Genomic DNA, 9109 nt, shown 5'->3' on the forward strand with positions numbered 1-9109 from the left:
CGTCTAAAGCGACTCGATCCCACGCAGCAACAGGTCTGCGAATCGGAAGACAAGCTCTAACCAGCTGAGCTCTCGGGACGGATGTACATGACGTACACTACGTACGTACACTACGCACGACATAAACTGCCCGATGTCGAAATGTTTAAAAAAAGTTGTTTTGAATATCAACATCGAAGACGCAAATTAAAAAGGCAAAACTCCGGCTAAATTCAGGTTTTGAGAGCACTTAAAATTAATCCAATAGGCTCAGCCCCACCACAAATGATTTAAGAAAGTGGCACCCCTGATTCGGACCAGCAGCGTACGGCTCGGTCACAGGCGCACTGGTGCTCTTCGTCGTACGGCTCGGTCACAGGCGCACTGGTGCTCTTCGTCGTACGGGTCGGTCACAGGCGCACTGGTGCTCTTCGTCGTACGGCTCGGTCACAGGCGCACTGGTGCTCTTCGTCGTCGCCATCGCCGGTGATGCTCCTGCGCCACTTTCGAGACAGAAACAGCTTGAATTTTAAAAGCCACAAACAAAGTGAAGCCATCACACTCCCACAACGCTGCACGCCACTGACAAGCATTGTCAACTCAGTTGACGCAGTGTCAACTCAGTTGACAATGCGTCAACGTGGGAAGGGGACCCCTGCCCAGCCGCGGACCGCCTGCCTCACAGGTCCGCTTGGCTTGGCTGACCCTAGCGGCGCGGTCAGGCGCCGGGCGGCTGGCACACGCGAGTACAACGACGGAGACCACACATAGGAACATAGTTCCGACAAGAACACATCGGCACACGACGAAAAAGGCATGCGGAACAAAACAGGAACAAAAACCGCGTGAGAAGGCGATGGATGGCTGGATTCATGTTCAGGCATGCTCCCTTTGAAGGGAGCATGACACCTTTTTGTACGTTTCACGCTTTGTTAGCTTAGACGCATGCGCTTTGATCAGTAATGTCCATATTCCTGAAATCCTACTGAATAGCTCAGAACTATGATCTGCAAATGGAAATGCAATACACAGCGTCATCGGGGCGCAACACCATTCTCGGCAGTTGAGCGTAAAACATCATCAGAAGATGTGCGACTGCTGCTATTAGCGTATACGGCGACAAGGAAAAAAATATTGTTGCAGATTAAGGTGTGTTGTTTTTACTTTGATGGCATAAAGGTATGTACGCATATGCCTACATGTCGCGCATGCTCCTAATGTACACATTTAACTGTTAAGATCATCAGCTCAGTACCCCTGGTGGAAACCAAAATCAGCGGACGTTTGCCGCGGAGGAAATCAAATCTGGCTTCCCAGTCTGGGGTTTGACGCCAAACGAACCGGCATCCGACCACGGGCGAGGAGCAAGTTCCATTTACGGCACCAGTAATACAAACGCAGCCTGGCAGGGCAGATGTTCTGTTTTCACCGTCCTGGGAAGGCGAGGGGCGCATGACCTCAGCACATCCCCTTGGATCCGCCAGTTGAACGATACTAAAAGGGTATGTCGAATGCACTCTCTATGGGCGGAATTCTCCTCGTCTACAGAGTGTCTCGCGCTCCCTGCCAATACCCCTTCCTTCCAGTGATCCCGAGCATAAACGGGGACTTGCCAGCGTTATGCAGAGCTGCTTGCACTCCTTATATTTTCCATTGTTTTTAAAGATTACAGTGCAATTATGAAATATTTGATGTTCACCCATGGACAATATATTTTCTTAAGGCTCCGGCATGTGCAAGACCTGAGGAAGACGATAATTAGGCTATTTGAAGAAAAAAATATGCATCGCTCTACTACGTTTCGTTTATCGGCTAGACGTCCAACCAGCTGAGCCGATGTCAAGCCTGGGCGCCTGGAAAAGTCAGGCCGAGAGCATGGCGGCCTCCAAACTACACCTGGAACGAGAGCAGACGTCGGGGAGAGTGGAGTGCTGGTTGCCAGGTCCGGCCCACGCCCCGTCGGACGGCCGCAGCGCCTCTCTTCGACGGCCCGTCGTCGTCGGCGGGCAGACGGGCCGGCGGTGGCGCGCGCGCTGCCGGCGCGGGTCCGGCGCGGCGCCGGCCGGCCCTGACCCGGCGGACGGCGCGGGCGGCAGTGCCGGCAGCCCGCCCGCCCGGAGACGGGCCCACCTGGGACCGAGCCGGGCTGGCGGTCGGGGGAGGACCCCGGGGAGCGCTGCTGTGAGGCCGTACCGGCCCGGCTGGCTAGCCGGTCGATCTGACGGTGGGACGCGGAGGGCAGCGGCGGCGGGGTGGTGCGCGGCGCGGTCTCGGTTGGCCGGGGTCACTCGGCAGGCCCTCGGAGACGCGGCCGCCATCAGGACCGAGCACCGGGGCAGCCCATATCGAGCCGATAGTGGATGCGGCGCCGACCCACATCCCACCGCACAGATCAATGGCCAGTGGAGTAAGGAGGCTGGAGAGGAGCAGGGGACGGACGCGAGGTGTAAAAGGAGAGAGAGAGAGAGAGAGAGAGAGAGAGAGAGAGAGAGGAGAGAGAGAGAGAGAGATAGAGAGAGAGAGAGAGAGAGAGAGAGAGAGAGAGAGAGAGAGAGAGAGAGAGAGAGAGAGAGAGAGAGAGAGATAGAGAGAGAGAGAGAGAGAGAGAGAGAAGAGAGAGAGAGAGAGAGAGAGAGAGAGAGAGAGAGAGAGAGAGAGAGAGGAGAGAGAGAGAGAGAGAGAGAGAGAGAGAGAGAGAGAGAGAGAGAGAGAGAGAGAGAGAGAGAGAGAGAGAGAGAGAGAGAGAAGAGAGAGAGAGAGAGAGAGAGAGAGAGAGAGAGAGAAGAGAAGAGAGAGAGAGAGAGAGAGAGAGAGAGAGAGAGAGAGAGAGAGAGAGAGGAGAGAGAGGAGAGAGAGAGAGAGAGAGAGAGAGAGAGAGGAGCGAGAGAGAGAGAGAGAGAGAGAGAGAGAGAGAGAGAGAGCGAGAGAGAGAGAGAGAGAGAGAGGAGAAGAGAAGAGAGAGAGGAGAGAGAGAGAGAAGGGGAGAGGAGAGAGAGAGAGAGAGAGAGAGATTTACATCACAAACGTAGTCATACATACCCATGAAGGGCTGAGTTCAATCTCACCGCTACATTTCAGTTGTGCAAAGGCCTCGATTCCCCATCTTCACAGGTAGTTTTGGTCTTCACCATGCCAATTTCGAACGTAATCGTCGTGAAATCCCTGTGCATGGTCACGGAGGCTGCGATGATATCGCACCTGCATGTGTGTGTGAGTCCTAAGATTGCCCATTCCAGAACTAATTAATGTCTGAGACTACAAATTAAGAAAGTGTCGAGTGCTGCACTGAAACGTTGCCTGCGTCATCGAGATTAAAAGATTATGGCAATTGATTACCGTGTGATGTCTGTAGTTGGTACTGCGGCGGTGCCCCTCAGTGTCATTATTGAACATGTCTGGCCCTCAGGTTTCGTTAGAGTATGCTTTTAAAATACACCCCAATGGTGACATACATTCTACATCAGGTTTCTCAACATGCGGCACCGACGTGATCTTAGATCTTAAAGGTGGATCCCGGATGACGTATCTCAGATTCCGTGCTTCGGATCCCGATTCCGTGCGTATTCCGTGATGTTGACATGGTCTGCAGTGGACCACCTTCTGGAGTTTCGTAAATGCTTCTAATGAAATAGTCAGCGACGATGCATTACATAATGGTAGCATCTTATATAAACCAGTTGTTACGTAAATCTGTCGTCTGCTTATTAAACTCGGTTGAAGCATAACGTTCTCTGGACGTGTTGCTTTCGACGAAGGTGGCCGAACTACCCCAACGCAGCATCATCGGACATAACAGGTTGAAGCGGGCTTGCGTCCGATTTAGACGAGCACGCAGGAGGAGCAGAAGAAGCACGTGCCCGGGCCATGTCTGCGTAAAATGTAGGCTTCCAGGCTTTTTGGACGGGCAGCTTTATGGCGCCAAAGGCGCCTGCTATTGCGCTCTCCGCTCCTTCATGTGAGAAGGTCGCATTCTCTCATTTTCGACCCTGTGCTCTCCATGCCAAAATAATAGCCAACCTGAAATATACCAGACGGTGCTAGTTTAACAAAGAGAGCGAAGAACCATCGGAATGCATCATGACATGTATTACAGCCGTTTTTACAACGAGCCAATGCACTGAAAAGTTCTTAGTTTTAAACAAATATTATTTGGCGCTATAAATATTGCTTTCATGCAACTCCATTAACACACAATAGGCAAACCACATGCATCCATACTAGCCCTGGCATTAAGCAATGTGAATGGGTCGAGGACGTGTAATGCTGGCTACGCTATTATTGTTTATATCGGTGCTGTGTGCAGCAAGGCGGGCTTTGAGGATCTTTTCTTCCAAGGATCATTCCTTTTAGATCATGTTAAGGTATGTAAGCGCCGTAAGCTCTGTAAGTACTGTAAGAGAGCTCTGTAAGTACTATAAGTGAGCTAGTAAGTTCCGCATGCATATGGACAGAGACACTAGAAGGATATGGTAGCTTGTTTTGCTGCGTTTGCGTCAGAGATGTACCAAATGTTTTTATAAAAAAAGTTTTGATGCGAAGGCGGATCGAATGAGACTGCCGGGTAAACGGGCCTCACCAATGCTGTGGGAAATACCTGTACTTGTTACATAAGTAACAAGTACAGGTATTTACATTACATTATTATTGTACCTTACATAAGTGCTTCGTGCTTAAGTCGTGCATGAATTTTGCGCCGTTCGTACCAAGTTTGGAAATCCCCTGTCCCGAACGGAACTCGGCACCTCTCCAGGCGTCACGACAGTAGTGCTACGGCCAACGCTCCTACCAGCAGGAAGGCTATGACGTTGGCTTCGCGACATTACTTCTACCGCCAAAAAATATTTTACAGACTTTACTTGTGCAAAACATCTCTTCTACTCTAGAGATCTGTGCACGGCATGATGCTACGCGACAAAATGTACCCTTCGAAACACACACTCATCATTCCTTTCGCTGCCAAAAATATACCGTCCTTACTTGCATGCTACGCTGCTTATAATGCAAGGACATATGCACGACAAAACGTAGGCTACAAAGCATGCGTTTAATTTACAAATTATATTACAAATTACAATAATTACATTACAAAGCATGTCATTAATTCTACTGCAAAGGCATACACAATCTTCACTTTAACATACAGCCTTACTTCTTACTCTTTACTACACAAACCTATATGATCTCAAAATCAATTCTTAAAAGCGATATTATTTCTACTATCAATGCTTATATTTTTGCCATGCAATACAGACAATACTTCACAAATCACACCCGTCAGGGGAGACCCGGCCTTCCATGGCCCCGCCCTGTCCTGTCCTGCCCCAGTCCCGCTTTGCTCCACCCCGTCCGTCCCGTCCCATGTAGTTGTCGCGTGGCACTAATGTGACATATAATAATTGGCCGCAGACGTAATGTCGTAGAATTCTTGTAGGTTTGGGTTCTTTTCTGCATCACTGCGGATCCAGGGATGTTGGTGTAAGGGCGGGTCCAGCACGGAAAGCCGTGCTGGACCCGCCCTTACATCAAAGACAGGCAATGCATGTGGCAGGCAAGGCATTGAAGTGTATTCCTGTGGGTCTTCTCACATATTTGCATTTTGTCCTCTGTCTGGCAATAAAAGCGGCGTACGCCAAGCGATATGAAAGTAACTGCCATGCAAAGAACAAGGCTCCTCTCTGCAAGTGGGCGGTCGATTCCACCATCAAGTAGCGTTCAGTGTTGCCATATTCGTGGGAAGGTGTGATGTTTATCCGAGGTGAATTTCTCAACCCGGTTCACCGTAGCGTCATGAACATTTCACCACATCACTCAGGTGGCTTTTCATAAAACTGCCACCCGTTGGCTTTCGGCGTGATCGGGTTTGCTGCGGCCATTTCACTGTTGTCCTCGTGTAGCCCCGTGTGCTCCCCCTCCCCCTCCCCCTCCCCCCTACACCTTACGCCAGCTCCAACCTCATCCCGGCGCCGGCCTCAGCCCCCCTCCCCGCAACCCCGACGTGCCGGGTCGCTGACCCACTGAACTCGAGGCCGTACGGGTTCCAGGCGTCCCCACGACGCGGCGGTCCGGGATGAACGGGCCGCAGTCGTCGGGGCGCCCAGCAATGAGCGCGGCCGGCCCGCGGCTGTGCGGTGACGCTGCCGGTCTGCGATAGGGGGCGGGGAGAGAACTGCCCCGGCTCAGCAGCCGGGGCGGCTGTGGAGGGGAGGGGCCGGGGAGCACAGGGGAGTGTCACACCCGATGGCTCAGACTTTCAGTGACACAGACTGAACCTTCTTACGTGCAAAGCGCCGCCTCAAAAAGGCGAAGTGCTGCAATTATTTTTTTCCTTTGTAGGCTCCTGCGGAAAGTAGTGTTACGGATGGAATAATTGTATGGGCGTTTGCCTTCTTCTGGTGTATTCGTCTATACACAGCGTTTTGACCAGCTAACTCTCCGGCTGTCGTCTGGTGTTATGGAGTCTTTGGAAGCATAGGATAATGTTTGTCTTTCAGCTATATACGGGTCACAGCCTTAGTTTTCCCCTTTGAATTGCTCGAATTCGAACAACGGTCTTGTGAATGCGAACCCAATTCTCTACCGCCTGAACTAACCGGGAAAAACGCTTCCCGCTGAAATGTCGTGTACACACTTGTGTGTGTGAGGGGGGTTGAAATACTTCCAATTTGCGAATGCCCACAGAATCTTGAGCCTGCCATTTTGCCGTAGACCTTACTACCTGCAGTGGTGTAATTCTCCATGACCTTTGGTATACGTGATACAACGTTGTCACGTTGTATCTTTATGTCTTTGTTCTTATCCCAAATCCGAAAGAGGTGGCCTAAACTCGTGGATAAATCGCAATTTTCGGGCAGGATGAGACGTGCGGGGAAAAAGGGAGAGATTTAGGACATTACCATCCATGGTTTTAGATTGGTGGGCGGCGCTCTCTCAGCTTTGAGTGACCTAATCCTAAGGTTTTGATGTAGTACATCGGATCGCGTCATTTCTCAGGGAATGCATGACAAAAATGCGAGTCATTCGTGTTCCTGTAAATAATCAGCACTATTTGCTGTTTTTTTTTATTCATCCACCTTCCCTTATGCGTAACTAACGCCTTTTAGTGAGATGGAGACAACAATGTAGTTTGGTTAAAGTCGGGTGCTTTGCATATCATGATCATAATGAAACATAGGCGGTGATATACGATATGCGTTTCGTATTCCTTGTATATATATATATATATATATATATATATATATATATATATATATATATATATATATATATATTCTTCTACATTGCCATACCGAGCAGACACAGCGCCGCGTGGAAGGGATGAGGTACGGGTATCCGCCACTGCTACTGACTCGGGGCGAGTCAGCATTTCGTTAAGACCATTCGACGTGGTGATGGCCCCTGGATTCTGTGTCCCCCGAAAAGTCTGGCTTTTGGCTTCCTGATTTTTAGATTCGTCTTTTCTAAACGAAAGCTTTCTTCCTGGGCACAACCCTGGACGGCAAGTCATAGCATTTCAGTGCACAGAGGCTGCTGTACTGAGCACAGGGCACTGGTAAATTCGACCATTTGGAGCCCAAATCAAACATCTAAACCTGAATGCGAATAAAAAAAGACAAGCTGCGCTCGGATGCTTCAGGTAGCACGTTAGGTTAAATTGGGCTTAAGTTTGACAGGCTGGCTCCATTGGCAATCTTACACTCGCTAGGGCTGGATTTCAAAACGTTCGCATTTGAGGGCCTCGGTACAAATACGCGCTGGAGAGGAATGGGATGTCAGATCCACCACGAAATCTCAGAAATCGTCAAGGCTAGTGGAACGAAACTTGCTAGGGAAAATAGAAACATTACCTAGTTTATTTGAAAACAATCCAAGCCAAGATCCTATTGCGATATCTTACTTTTTATTCAATATCATATTTAATACTATAGTTACATGCTTCAGGGCTTTACGGTGGTTTTTAGGATTGAAGCCCTAATTTTTTAGTTCAAATCCCCGTTTTCAAGATTTGATCATTTGCACGATTCTATTATACTTTAATCCATTTAAACCATGCGAACCCGAATCTTAAGTTCTATTTTAATCTACTTCACAGACCGCTTTTACCACTTCCGCTACATCACTTCCTGGACAGCTTGCCTATCGCAGTGACTCCAGCACCCTCTGGCCTTCACTGAGCGCTTATGATCAAACGCCTATGCTTCGTCTGGAATCCCCCTACAGTCATGATGTACGACACTCAAAGCTGATTTGTCAACAGGTTATCATCTTTTAAAAATCTACCTTGGTTTTTAACTGTCGACAGTTACTCGCATAGATATTGATGCATGTAGCCATATGGTGAAGACACGCGCCCCTGGTGCTCCCTTGAATATGCCACTCCCAAGGAAGGTTCCTTTGTCAGGAAACCCCAACTTGTCCTGGAGGTCCGTTGAGAAATTGAACTCAGTCCCTCAGCTCAAAATTCGTAGTGCCTGTGTACCGTAGTACCAAAATACCGTAGCACCTTAGTACCTTAGACCGTAGTACCAAAATACCGTAGTACCAAAATTCGTAGTGCCTGTAACCACTTCACAGATGACAGGCGAGTCCTTCCTTTCACAGTGATTCCTCATTACGTATTTTTTCATCGAGAATATTCATCAGTGTGGTTTAGTTACAAGCAACTTTTCAGTACAGCAAGGCAAACCGCGAGACAGGTATTCTACAATTAGTTAAAGCGCACCGTATCACGAACTAAGCTAGATTTCAGCCATAGCATGCAAGCTCGGGGTTTACCGTCAGCATGACATTCTGTTTGTCCCGGCCTACCGGTGGGGTAATCCCAAACAGCTACCCACGCGCGACACTCAGCCTGCCACCACCCACGGCTGGAGAAACCCAGGTCACCCCGAATCATTTAATCCCTGCTCCCTCCTCCTTTACGGAGGTCTTTTAGCGACCAGCCAGCGGACAAGCCGACGAACGCATTGCTAACCTTTAAATGTCACCGGAGTTCCCCGCAAGAGCGCGCGGCTACTGGTCCCCACGGAAGCTCTCTCTCTTTCTTTCTCTCTCTCTCTCTCTCTCTCTCTCTCTCTCTCTCTCTCTCTCTCTCTCTCTCTCTCTCTCTCTCTCTCTCTCTCTCTCTCTCTCT

Source organism: Pollicipes pollicipes, unplaced genomic scaffold (genome assembly GCF_011947565.3).
Source record: "Pollicipes pollicipes isolate AB1234 unplaced genomic scaffold, Ppol_2.1 Scaffold_4295;HRSCAF=5057_pilon_pilon_pilon, whole genome shotgun sequence".
Lineage (NCBI taxonomy): Eukaryota > Metazoa > Arthropoda > Thecostraca > Pollicipedomorpha > Pollicipedidae > Pollicipes > Pollicipes pollicipes.